We start from the raw sequence: 12,449 nt of genomic DNA, 5'->3' as shown, positions 1-12,449 counted from the left end.
TTTCTTGGCAGCAAAGGAAATAAAAATAAGGAATAGGACTTATCTCTAAATAATAAGAGGTACTTAAAACCAGCCATAGCTGAGGCCCTAAAATAACTTGGTGGGTTGTAATGTCTAACAGGTAAGACTCTGGCAATTTAAAACAACAACAACAAAAAAAACCCTGTCTTGGAATTTTTACAAGTGGGAAACACTTAAAAATTAGCAAAGAAGTGAAACTCCAAAACCTAAAGAAAACTCTTGCTGAAATAAAAGCAACAATGCTACTATTAAAGAAAGTCAGGAAAAAGTGTATGGAAACTGGCACAAGAGCTACAAGCCATAGATGGGTTCAACAATCCACCTAGCTAGTATAAATTGTTTTCATGGCAATTGCTCAGCTACAACAACTGTACTGCATATTATAGAGCTTTTAAAATTCTCCACCCCTCAGCATGCAAGCATGCCCAATAAAAGTTTCGTTTCCATGGTGATTCATATAAGTAGAAATCAAATGTTGGAATGTTTGCAAAAATCATGCTTTAATCAGGAGCATTGCAAATGGTAATAAAATATCATTTTATTACCATATTTCAATGTCATGTTCCTGTAAGAGGGAAGGAGAGATCAGCTGCTTCAGAACCTCTGAGCAGGCACCCACAATCACAACCTGGTCCCTTACCTTTACAGATTTTATCCACATCAGGTGTGGACATGACTGCATTTCTGTCAAATGAGCCAGAGCCCACAGCTGGGAGTTGGTTCAGGCTTTATGTTACCTGCAGGAGGAGAGCCTGACAAAATCAGTTGAGATAAGGCTACCCATTGATGACTGGGTGCTGTTACACCCAGTCTTTTCTTTGGTGGCAAAACTGGTCTGGTTTCTTCCCTTTCCTGCCTTAACTATTAATTTGGGTTCCTGATTTATGGTTTGTGACCTTCTTTGGAGGGCTGATGCAGTTATTTGTGAAAACCAGACCAAGAAAATAATCCAGGCGAAACCTCTTCCTTCCCTGCACCTTTACCCCTTCCAACAAATTTCCAAACAGTACTTGCATTAGGGTGATTGATGAGAAGAGAAACAAATAGATCTGAGCTGCTGTGCTTGAGACCAAACCTCTGTTTCTTGAACTGGCATCACCAACACACTAATGGATTATTAAATTGCACCCTCTTTGAACAAACATGTCACAACAAATGAAATCATAAGGTTCAGTGCTTTCCATCATTTCACCAGAGCATTTTGAACCACTGTGAAAAAAGCCAGCTGTTGTTTGCCATTGAAGAATAAAATTATACAATTGTTTATAGCTTGAAAATAATAACAACCGTCACAATCAGAACTTCTGGTGAAACTTCAAAGCAAGCAGTGATTCTTCCGCTGTAACTTCCTCAAAGACATTTTGAGGCAGTGTAGAAGACTGGATGCTAGGTACTGAAAGAAACTTGATTTTTGTGGCTCGTTGGGAATCTCTGCAAAATCTAAAGGCAACATGAATGGTACTGCATTCATCAGTACCATTCCAGTGGAAAAAAAATCACACCCAATAGTTACAGTGGTCATCCTAGTTAAAAATCTAAAAATCTGTAAATGAAGCACACAGTAGGGGATGCATATCAAACAATAATATAATAATGTAAATTGGTGTTCAACCAGTGGAGTGTTCTTATGACTCGGCCTGAAACCTAAGTCGTCACACAAGAGCTATCAAGAAGAAACTGCCCGGGGAAAATAAGTTACATGAGTAATCAAATCTCATGCTCCAGGGCGCAAGTCAATTGCTGGAAGGGTCAAGAAAGGAATTTCCTCACTCTCTTCCTTTGCACAGTTGTACACAATTAACTAGGTTGTAATTGCAAGGCAAGAAAGCAGTTAGGTCTTGCATTCCTCTGAATCACTGGGCACTGGCTGCTTTCGCAGCTGAATTCAGAGCTGAAGGGACAGGTCTGGTAAGTGGGTTTTGTTGCAGTTCTGTGAGGCTTTGCCTGGAGTTGCAGTGCAGTTGTGAGATTTGCTCTTCCTTTGTGCTGACTGCCTACCCCAGAGTATGACTGTGTTGCAGAACTACCATTAAAGCGAGACTAATTTAGGCAGTTAATTTTCTGTTAATAATAAGTAGTTACCTTAAAAAATCTCTCTGTCAATAATTGCACAACTCATAATGACTCATTTAAGTAGCAGCAGTGTTGTAGCCATGATGGCCTAAAGATATAAACAAGACAAGATTTGTTGGAGAGGTAACCATTTTTATTAAGCAACTAGACCATTTAATGCAATAAAAGATCATGCTGTTTCTTCTTTAAATAGAGCATTTTAGCGATCAAAAGAATTTTTGCTAACACAGGACAGACATTGCTTCAACTCACAAGAGCATTCCCCTGTTAGCTTGTGTATGGCTCTCTGTCTTCACTGCTGATTAATTGCTTCCCTTTCCTACAATCAGGGTGTGTTGGTGAGTGGGGGTGGCTTAGGGCTTCGTTAGCTGCTACAGCAGCTAAGCTCTCTACAGTGGTACTAAAATGTTTTTTCCTGTACACAAGTACGTTTTTGACATATGATCTGTGAGAAAACGTTGAAAACTGCAAGCATTAGGTCTACAGGCAAAACCTTGGTCAGCGCTCCTCATAGATGCCAAAACAGTAGGAAAACAGTTGGCAGAAGACATGGTGCGAATTCTGTAGCTACACTGGCTTACAATTATAGTCATAGATTAGGGCAGCTAATCATTCTGTACTCAATGGTACTGTACATGGATACCTTCACTTTACGGTTGCCCTGCACAGGACAAAAGTTCCTATATGTATGTTAGTCTGGGGCCTTATGATTTGCTTCTGATGCCAAGCCAGGAAGTTTTCTGTTCTCCTTTGGTCTCTATTTATCAAATCTGCATGTGTATATAGCAATATTGTGGGCCATGTCGGTGAGATAGTACTTTCTTTAGTAGGAAGTGAGAAGAAATCTAAAAGAATTTAAGCTGTTTGCCAAGGGTTACACGAGAAATCTCAGTGGGGGCAAAGTGTGGAACACAAGAACCAACATTACTACTTTAATTTCACAATTAATCTTTGTAAAGATAGATCTCCCTGTGCTGAAATAAATTCTCACTTGGTTTCTTCCTCCTGCAAAAAGTGTTCTTCCCCTTCAAGTGGAATTAAATTAATTAGTACAGTCAGAAGAGGTAAACCACTTTATTTGTACCAAAAGGAAAGATGGTTGACAAAACTTACTTCATTCTGTTAAGAGTCATTTGGTCTTTTGTAAAGTAAAAAGCTTTGCCTAACAAAGTTGAGATAAAATATATTCTCACAACTGATTCATGAAGCTGCCTTTGCTGGCAAGTTTTTATATGTGCATTGAGAAGGGTTGTAGAGATTTTCTTCTCAGCAGATGGCCCCCAAATGTGGAATTATGTCCCATTAACAGCACAAAGGATGACACAGTATCGCTACTACTTTCTCACACTAGTAGGGGCAGAGTAAGATGCAGAGATATATTTTAGCCTCAGACTTCTGTTTCTTTTTCCTCCTAACAGAGGAAGAATTATAAGCAACTGCAAAATGCAAATTATAACCATTCTCTCCCTATGAAGCCTCTACTTAAAATTGCCTTAAATGCTTAGACAAAATATACTAAACCCAATGATAAACATCCTGAAGATGCGTTAATACCCAAGGCAAAATCAACCTAAACCAAAATAGAAATCAAGTGAAAACCAACCATCTAGCTTCCCCACTGCACTTGCACCCCCTTCAACAAAATCCTAAAAGTATTACAGGGTAGTAGAGAATGTCACAGAATGGAATACAGTCATACACTGGGCTGGGCAGTCAGCACAAAGGAAGAGCAAGTCTCCCATCAGAATATGCAGGGGAAGGGGGAAGGTAGTTCAGCATCTCCCAACAGGTTTTTAACTGATGGGTGCTGTTGAAATCTGGCTCCTGAGGCCAGGACAGCTTCTGTACCAGAGAGCTTGTTGGTGTGCAAGGCACTGTGAGATAGGATGTGGCACATACCCATCATATATGCCCTGTGCCAGATTAATCCGTATCCTGTCCTTCCCTTTCCTCCTTATGTCAGCCCCATTTTGGGTTACCCTGGGGAATAATGGGGGACCATGCCCGACCATCCTACTGGTAATACTGTTTCCCTCTGCCTGCTCTTGGGTGTGCCACCTTCCTCACAGAGTCTGTCATCGTGCTAGTTATGGGATTGGGCTCTGGCAGGCAGGGCAGGGGATGAAACTGGGAGGGCTCCAGATGACCTCAGCCTCTGTGCAGGATGCAAACTGCTGGAAGAGCTTTTGGTACCATGATCTTTGTGTAAAGGAAGTAAAGCACTTGGGTACTTCAGATTCAAAGCTCCACACCTCTCCACCTGCCCAGCCTGCGGCAGCTGGGAACCCTGCACTTTAACCAGAAGCTAAAGATTTACAGAGCAGCACCCAGCTAACAGTACAAGGTAAACTGAGAAGCAAATAAACACAGAGATTTTGGGAATACGAGTAGTTTGGAAATGCTATTTTACAGGAGCTGGACCATGAGAAGTCTGCTGACTTACGCACATATCCTTGTCTACACTGCTCACTGGAGAGCATCCGTCCCCATCCCACAGCGCTGTTCCTGGCAGCCTGGGTAGCCTGTTTGCCACAAAACCCTGTATGTGCTCTTCACTCTGGGCCTGCACTGGTGTGGCCATGACACCACATGCTTCCCATGAAATTTCCACTGACTGATGTAGGATTAGGCCCACAGGAAATAATAAAATATGCTTGCTGATCCCGCAGTATCACAGGAAATTAACATATGACAATATTTAACACATCGTTTTAATAAATTATAATTTTGTACTATAGTTTAAAGACCACTGTGAAATGTGAGATAGGAAGCTGGGAGTAGTCTGGCTTCTTTTTCATAATGCCTTGTTTGCAGGTTTCTTTTTTTTTCTTTCTCTTTGTACTACTGAAACCTTACAGCACTCAAGGGGGAGGCATCCCAGTGCTGGTGAGCAACAACCTTCATTTTGGTTGCAGGCTTCCCAAACTATCCTGTGAACTAGAAGCCCATTCTAACCAAGAAGAGAAATGCACTATCTCAGTGATACGCTTTGCTAACAGGACATAAATTACTGAGCAACATGAAATGAGGACACAAAACTAGCCCATAGGAGCCAGGTGATTAGTGCATAAAGAGAGAGAAGGGCTGACAGCAGATCCTCATTAAACTTAGGAACAGTTTGTCATTAGCATGTTTTCTTAAACCTCAGAATTTTAACGGGAGATAAATGCTTCTTTCTGCCTCCGATCTCCTCTTTAGTTAACGGAGGTTTCAGGTTCCCCCTCCCCCTTCATTTCTGGAGAGGCTGCCAAGTTTTCCCAGAGCTAAAAGCAACAACTTTCTGTTAAACGTTACTTCATGCTTCTGGTATTAATCTAATAGGAGGCTGGATGGGGAGGAGGGGGAAGCAGCAATGAAAGCTGATTTCCTGCCGTGCAGTGGGAAATCCATAGAAAATTCAGATTTAACACTAATTTTAACAGCTGGATGACTGCTTTGGCTTTTACTCGCCATAGGAACATACAACTGCATACTATTTTTTTGTTACAAAAAGAAAACAGATGTCAAGCAAAAGGCAAAATAATAAGTAGGCTTGCAATTGTAAATACCCTAATTAAACCATCCTATTCAACTATGCTAGAAATATCAACAAATTTTGCAAATTACCTCTCATTTCTGTTAACATTTCTAATAAGAATGTTTATGGAAACAGAAAATATCCAAGGAAATCGTCTTGCTAATAAGCAGTTCAACAAATATTTACTTGGGAAATGGTCCAGTGACCACTTTGAAAAGAGTATTAGTGGGTTTGAGAATCACACAATCGGGGCATTGAAATAAATCTCCTTGATGGAGGTGAAAAAAATCGTAACAAAAGGAGCAGATTGTGAACACTCAAAATATAAGTCAGAGACAGCAGTCCTGAGCAGTTTATGGCCATAGACAACATACACCACAAAACTGTTAGCAGCACCTCTCTCACGCATGCAGCACACCAGTGGATAACTTCTTATATTCAGCCTCCATTCTCTAGATAAGTTCTTTATTAGGAAAGCCTTGTCTATTTATTCTGATAATAATTGTTTGGAGGATGATGGCCACAAATATAGTCCTTTATCTTGACTAGTAAAATAGTGGTTGTTTTTGTCTTTCAGTGCTTGTTGCTCAGCCTTTGCTCCACCTGTTTCTCACACACCATATGGCTCAAATCCTGACATATTGCAGAAGATTTTTTTTACATTGATGCAAAGAAAGCTTAATACGGTACACATGCTGAAACTGAAGGCTGTTTTGGAGATGAAGCAGTGCTATAGCTTGTTTGTGCATACTGAGTATCCAAGGAAGGACCCTTACTGCAGATTATCTTGATTATAAGGCTTTACCTGCCCGCTGATGCGTGCAATCAACAGAACATGGCAGCTGGTTTTTATGTCTCTAGCTGCAGCCAGCTGTTAGACTGAAAGTGTTAATCACCCTTTTCATCGGTCCCAGGCTTGCATTAAGCAAACTGGAAGACGCTCAGGGGTAGTGATGTCTGAAAAATCCCAGAAGCTAACACCCAAAACGTGAAGCAGAAGTTACGCTATGTGAGCTGGAAAGCTTCTCGTGGGGCAGATAAGCACAGGACTGGAATATTTGATAGCCTGAAGTACTTAAGGGCAGGAGAGACAAGAAATGAAAGCCTTGAAAACAAGGGAGAGCATGAGAAAAGTTCCCGTGGATGTCACGTTAGGAAGAAGTTTTAACAGATGAAGCTTCCTAGGGGTCTTGAAAAAGCAAAGACCTCTAAAAAGAAAATTGTTTCCAGTTTCTTTATTCTGTGTTCCTAAACCTCAGGACACTACGCACAGTTTTTAAGTCAGCAGGACCATTGCCATTGCACCCTCTGTACTCCAAAAATTCCAGCTGGTATCAGGTTTTCCTTGTAATGGAAACAAGCTGGCAGAACTTCAAAGTCTTGATAACAGTTTATACAGAGAAGGGACAGCAACAGTTTGTTATACTTCACTATTAAAAATTTTTTTTTCACCTCTCTTTTTTCTTTCTTTTTTTTTTTTAATTTTTTTTTTCGAGCAGTTGGACAGAATATGGCAATGAAATGGTGCCACTTGTATCTGGTCGCAGCTCAGGAAGAGAATGTCAAAATGTAGCTGTACTGGAATTTGTCTGGGAAATGCTATCTAAGAGCTCAACTTTCATCAAATATACCATTGCCAGGGGCTATGAGCACCATGAAATCACTGAGCTCAGTTGGACAGCTTTTAAATGGCTGAAAAACTGAAATGGGAGCTTTGAAAAATAGGGATATATGAGTATCCGATCTATTTTTTTATTGGAAAGCACAGAAGTCACACCACTGTGATAAACATTGTCTTAAGGCAGCACAAACACTCCAAAGAACATATGAAACTGAGTGAAAAAATGTTAAGCGAAAATAACACTTTAGATAAATTTGCCTTTGATTAACAAATGCAGTTCAAACAATTCCCTCTGAGTCTTAATGTTGTATCTTTTCTAATTTTCGACCCCAGTAAGATTGTAGCTCCAGTTTCCAGGCTGTCCTAACTTTCCATGTAGTACCAAATGGCGTACGAAGAATGTTAACGCAGTGTGGTCTGTGCCACTTTGCAAAGATTTAAGAATTATGCTGGGGCTCACGGTAACCAAAGGCTGCGTATCTATATAAAGAAGACATTTTTACTTCTCTGGAAAAAAATGTTTCTCTTTTGAAAGTATTACAGTCCCTCATTTCTTTTCTTCCTCCTTTACTTCTTCTCTGATCATGTGCAACAGTAGAAATGGCCTTTGTTGGCTTTTTCTGGGCTGGCAAGAAGCCCAGAGATCCAGCTGACAAAAACCTCAAGTCAGCAAATCCAATGTGAAGAATGTCCTTTTCAGAGTCCCTGTTTCACAGTCTCCCTGTCACGGAACACCTCAATAGCACCACACAGCAGAGCCTTGCCTGGCCCTTCCTTACAAGGTGAATTATCCTTACCCTGTTCCTCATGCTTAAGTAATTAGCTCTTGTAACCCCACCCATGTCTGCCCAGCATTTGTATGCTGAGCTCTGGGGGAGGCTGATGTGACAGCATCAGTCCAAAACGAAGCTGCCATCAGTGGGTTCAAGGAGCCATTGCAAGGCTCAGTGGGTTGGCCCCTGTCCCTCCCACCCTTCATTACATCTGAAGTGTAGCATTCTGCACTCAGAGGCAAGCAGCCTGAGAAGTCTGTTATCCTAGAAAGAGGTACAGTCGGCAAAAGCTCCCCAAGTTAAGTACGTGTGCTGCTGTAATCCTCACCCGCTACTGGATCACTGGGTTTGCACCAAAATTTCTAACACAAAAATTTCTAACACAAAACAGTCAAGGATTTCACAGAAACTACAATGGTCAGCAGTCAGAAAAACAACTGCTGTGAACAAACTCAAGCGTCTGTCTCATGCATTAGTGGAATAAGGTGAATTTTGATTTTTTTTTCCCCAAAGGAATTCAGTGGTATTTAAAGAAATAAAGAACACAGTAAATAAGGGCTTCACTGAGTGGGACAGCAATCTGCACTACAGCTTCGCAGCACGGAAGTGGTTCATCCTGCAGTCACAGCATTTCATATAATATCGAAATAAGCACTTATTTCTCACGCAGTTTTCTTTCCTGAGCCTTTCCTTAGTGGACACAAGTGAACACCGTGCTTTCTGCTCTTTCTCCTCCCCTTTCCTCAGTGGTCCTTTGGTATTTACCTCCTCTCATTTTGGATTTCCTGTCTCTACCCTAGGGAAAGGATTTTCCTGTGAGAAAAAAATGTCACATTGCTGCTCTGCCTGGATGCCAATAGTCCAAGCTTATCCTCCATCTGAAGCAAAGCTCTCATTTACCTGCTATCAGAATAGTACTGCTCTTAGATTTTCTTCTTTTTTTTTTTTTTTCCTCAGATTTCATTTGGAACTAGCTTTAGGTCCCTAATAGAGCTGCTATTTCCATTTGTTAGATTAAGATGGATGCAGCTATTTTGGATAAGTGAAGACCTAAACTGCACTAAATCTCAAAATTAAAACCAAGCATCTTTTTGAAAGCACACCTACTTTCTATAGGGTCCTGCATAGCACATATCTTTTTGGGTACTATATCTGATGTTTTGCTCTGAGAGGGGGAGAAAAGCAAATTATAATACTCCATATCTCTTCTGCACATGTACAGACAGCAGGGCACAGCACCTCTGCTAGAAGCATCCAGATATGGTGATATTTAACACACACAGCTGTTTCTGAAATTACAGAAGGTGGTTTTGCATGAGAGGACAAATATCCCTGGCAATTCACACCTAATTATTCATGGAAATAAAAGTCACCAGCAGGATGTGAGAGGAAAAAAAGCTCTGCATCTGAGCAGTGAAAATCCCAGGATATGTTTCTGCTCAGATGGTTGGGACCCAAAACTTGCTCCACCTAAAACACAGAGCAGAGTTTTTTGTCTTCTTCCAGTGACCAAAGAGACCAATAAACCTTTAGCCTCTGGACTGGGTCATGGCCAAGGCTGCTGAACCCTCAGTTGCCTTGCTGACAGGTTTTGGAAGTGCTTGGGAAGGACAAACTCTGGCTCTGGAGAGGCTAGAAGACAACAGAAATGTGCCGTGAAGACAGAAGAGCAGTTTCTGAAAGCTCAGCAGGTATCGTGCTTGTGTGCGTGCACGTGCAAGCGCAAGGTGTGCATCCTGTACTGAGTGTATGTAACACCAGCAGGGTGCTGAAGTCTGGCTAAAGAATGGGGTAGGATACATTGCTTAGTGCATTTTTTTAGAGGCCTTCAGGGTGTTTGGTGCTTAGGATGTTGAAAATGCCTTAGATTTCTTTGCTATCCTCTTGTGGTATGTGATAAGAGATGCTAGATTGGCATGATTGCAACAGCCTGACTCTGGCAAACAACGGTCTGTGGCTTTGAATGGGTTGTACTGTACCTCTTAAAACTGTTATAGAGCATTGGGGAGTGTTTTGTGGCTTGTGGTATATGCAGAATGGGTGATTTGTAGACCTTTTGGGTCTAACCAACTATTACCTCTGCACTTGTGAGGCATTGGATTGGATGGCCCTGGTGGCTTATTCCATGTACAGTGCGTGATATCTCACATTGCTCACTATTTTATGAGAAATAAATTATTGCATTGATTATATTCTCACTTTGAAAGTTGATGAAAAACTTCTTTAATACATATGAAAGAATGTCTGGAGGTTGAACTCTAGGTAATGCATTTTGGAAAGCTCAGAAAAGCCAGTAGTCTGGCCAGTGCATCACCAGAGAGCTAGCTGGGGTTCAGAAGAATGCAGCAGGATTACGTGCAGCCTGGCTTCAGTTTTAGCTTGAACCCATTTGCTTTTCATTTTCTGCAATGAAAGTATAAGAAGAATCTAAATCTACACTTAGTGATCATTCATGGAACTAATGAAAGTCAGATGCAGACAGTGCTTTAATAAAAGTCAGACTCAGTTGCACGGGAAATTATGTGGAGCCTGCAGACACTTTCAAACCAGGGGAAATATCTGTGGAAGGGACAGTTTGGATGGTCTTGAACTTTGTCTCAGTTGCAGCCCAAACTCATAATGTTAGAAATCTCTTAAGGTCAGGCTTGTAAACAGACTGTCAAAAGTTCAGGGTTTTTATAAATAAAGACATAAGGAACAACCTTTCTGTCATAGCCAGACAACCTATTCACATGCTAAATGTAGTCAGCAAAGCAAACATTGTGCAAAAAATCTGGTGTCTTCTAAGAAATAAGATAGGTGAATAACCAAGTAAAGCTCTTTCAGTGGAGAGAGCATGTGGGACACTGTAGTAATCAAAAAATAAAGGTGAACTGTGAGCAAACTGACTGTATACTAGGGAGAAAAATCAAACCTCCAAAGCCAAGTGTAAGTCTCACTTTGCCAAGTTCAACTCTGCAGCAAGTAAATGTTCCTATGTAGAAAACTCCAGTAGAATTGACTTAAGCCAGGTGGGCCTAGTTTGAGTTTTATTCTAATCTGGCCTTTCCCTTCTAGTTGATGTTCATTTATATTTTCCACACTGAAATCTGAAGTTTCATTCCATATAAAAGATAAACTTGCTTAACTGCAGTTAGAAGCAGAGATACCTGCTTCTTTGCCACTGAAATAATGAGGATATCCATAAAGCATTGCCACGTTCTACCTGGTCAGTACTTTTGTGTCATTTCTCTCTTGCAGACAGACAGATATTGGAAACTGGCACTGCATTTTTCTGACACAAAACCTTCTGATTTCAGAGCAACTCCTTAAATGCAAGTTCTCACATATCAGTGACAATTCAGAGCATATAACACCTCGCTTACTTAGAACTCCAGGTGCTGGACTTCTGAAAACTCAGCTTTCAATCAGTCAGGCAGAAAGTATTTGTCTGGCTGTGACTTTCTTGATGCCTTCTCTGCATGCTGCCCTGATGTCTTTCTGGTTTCTCTTACACATGAACAATATTCAGCCACCTGCATGTTAACTCTGCCTGTTATCAAACCCTCCACCTACGCAACACATTCTTAAACAGCTTTGTATGTACCCTCATTTTCGGGGTAGTGGCTCCTATTGTTTCAGCTATCTATTCCCTAAAGCCTAATTGCACTTTGCAGTTGACTTAAATGAAAGGTGGTTGTTACACCCACTACCTTCAGCAACTGCCAGCATCACAAGATGAGCATTTTTAGTACCCAGGCAAGCCATTGTGTTTGTGTGCCTCAGAACTGCTCAACAGGACACTAACCACTGATGGCAAGTTTTCTCAGACACACAGATCGCTTCCCATGAAACTTCTAGAGCTGCAGAGCACCTTCCTCTATATTCCTACAGTAGAGAAGCTCTGTGTTTAAATGCAGCAGCTCCCTTTTCCTTGACAAAGGTAGAATCTGTTCCACTCTTCTTCCTGCTCTTTAGATCATTCTCATCTCCCCAACAAATTCAGTTTTCCAGTTAAATATGCCAACAGGCTGCTCTATTTGCTGAAAAATCTGAATTTTGCCTTAGCTGTAGATTCATACCTTTGAAACCCAACTCTACACATTCCAAAATTAACCCATATTGTCAGCTAGCCTTAATGTGGTAAGACAGAGTAGCCAGAGTATCTTGGGGAATAAAGACATTTTTACCTTTTGGTCAAAGCTGGCATTTTTGGCAATGAGTAGAAGCTGGAAAGCTCTTGACAATACTCTGGAAAGCCCTTGACAATGAGACACCCACATTCAAGTTCCTGATGTATTCATCTGAGCAGGTGTGGAGTAAAAACCTCTGCTCCAACTTGGGCAGAACTTTAAAGTGGGATCCTGTGTCAGGTCAGTGCCTGATACCACAAAAAAAAAGGTTCACAAATTAAAACATCCCATTAGCATCCAAAAGCAAACATTAACATAACTGAGTTAACAGG

The 12,449-nt window shown here is 41.1% G+C and overlaps 1 protein-coding gene across 1 annotated transcript in view; it reads right to left on the bottom strand.

The window, feature by feature from the left end:
• Positions 1-12,245, bottom strand: part of PHLDB2 (pleckstrin homology like domain family B member 2) — an 81,630-nt gene extending 69,385 nt beyond the window's left edge. Inside the window, exon 1 of the mRNA XM_032679620.1 lies at positions 12,175-12,245. The gene's annotated coding sequence lies outside the window, so the exon portion shown is untranslated. The remainder of the gene's footprint in view (positions 1-12,174) is intronic.
• Between the last annotated feature and the right edge of the window lie 204 nt (positions 12,246-12,449).

This window comes from Chiroxiphia lanceolata, chromosome 2 (assembly GCF_009829145.1).
Source record: "Chiroxiphia lanceolata isolate bChiLan1 chromosome 2, bChiLan1.pri, whole genome shotgun sequence".
Lineage (NCBI taxonomy): Eukaryota > Metazoa > Chordata > Aves > Passeriformes > Pipridae > Chiroxiphia > Chiroxiphia lanceolata.
Note: the sequence above shows the minus strand (reverse complement) of the source record. Positions and strands in the feature narration are given on the sequence as shown.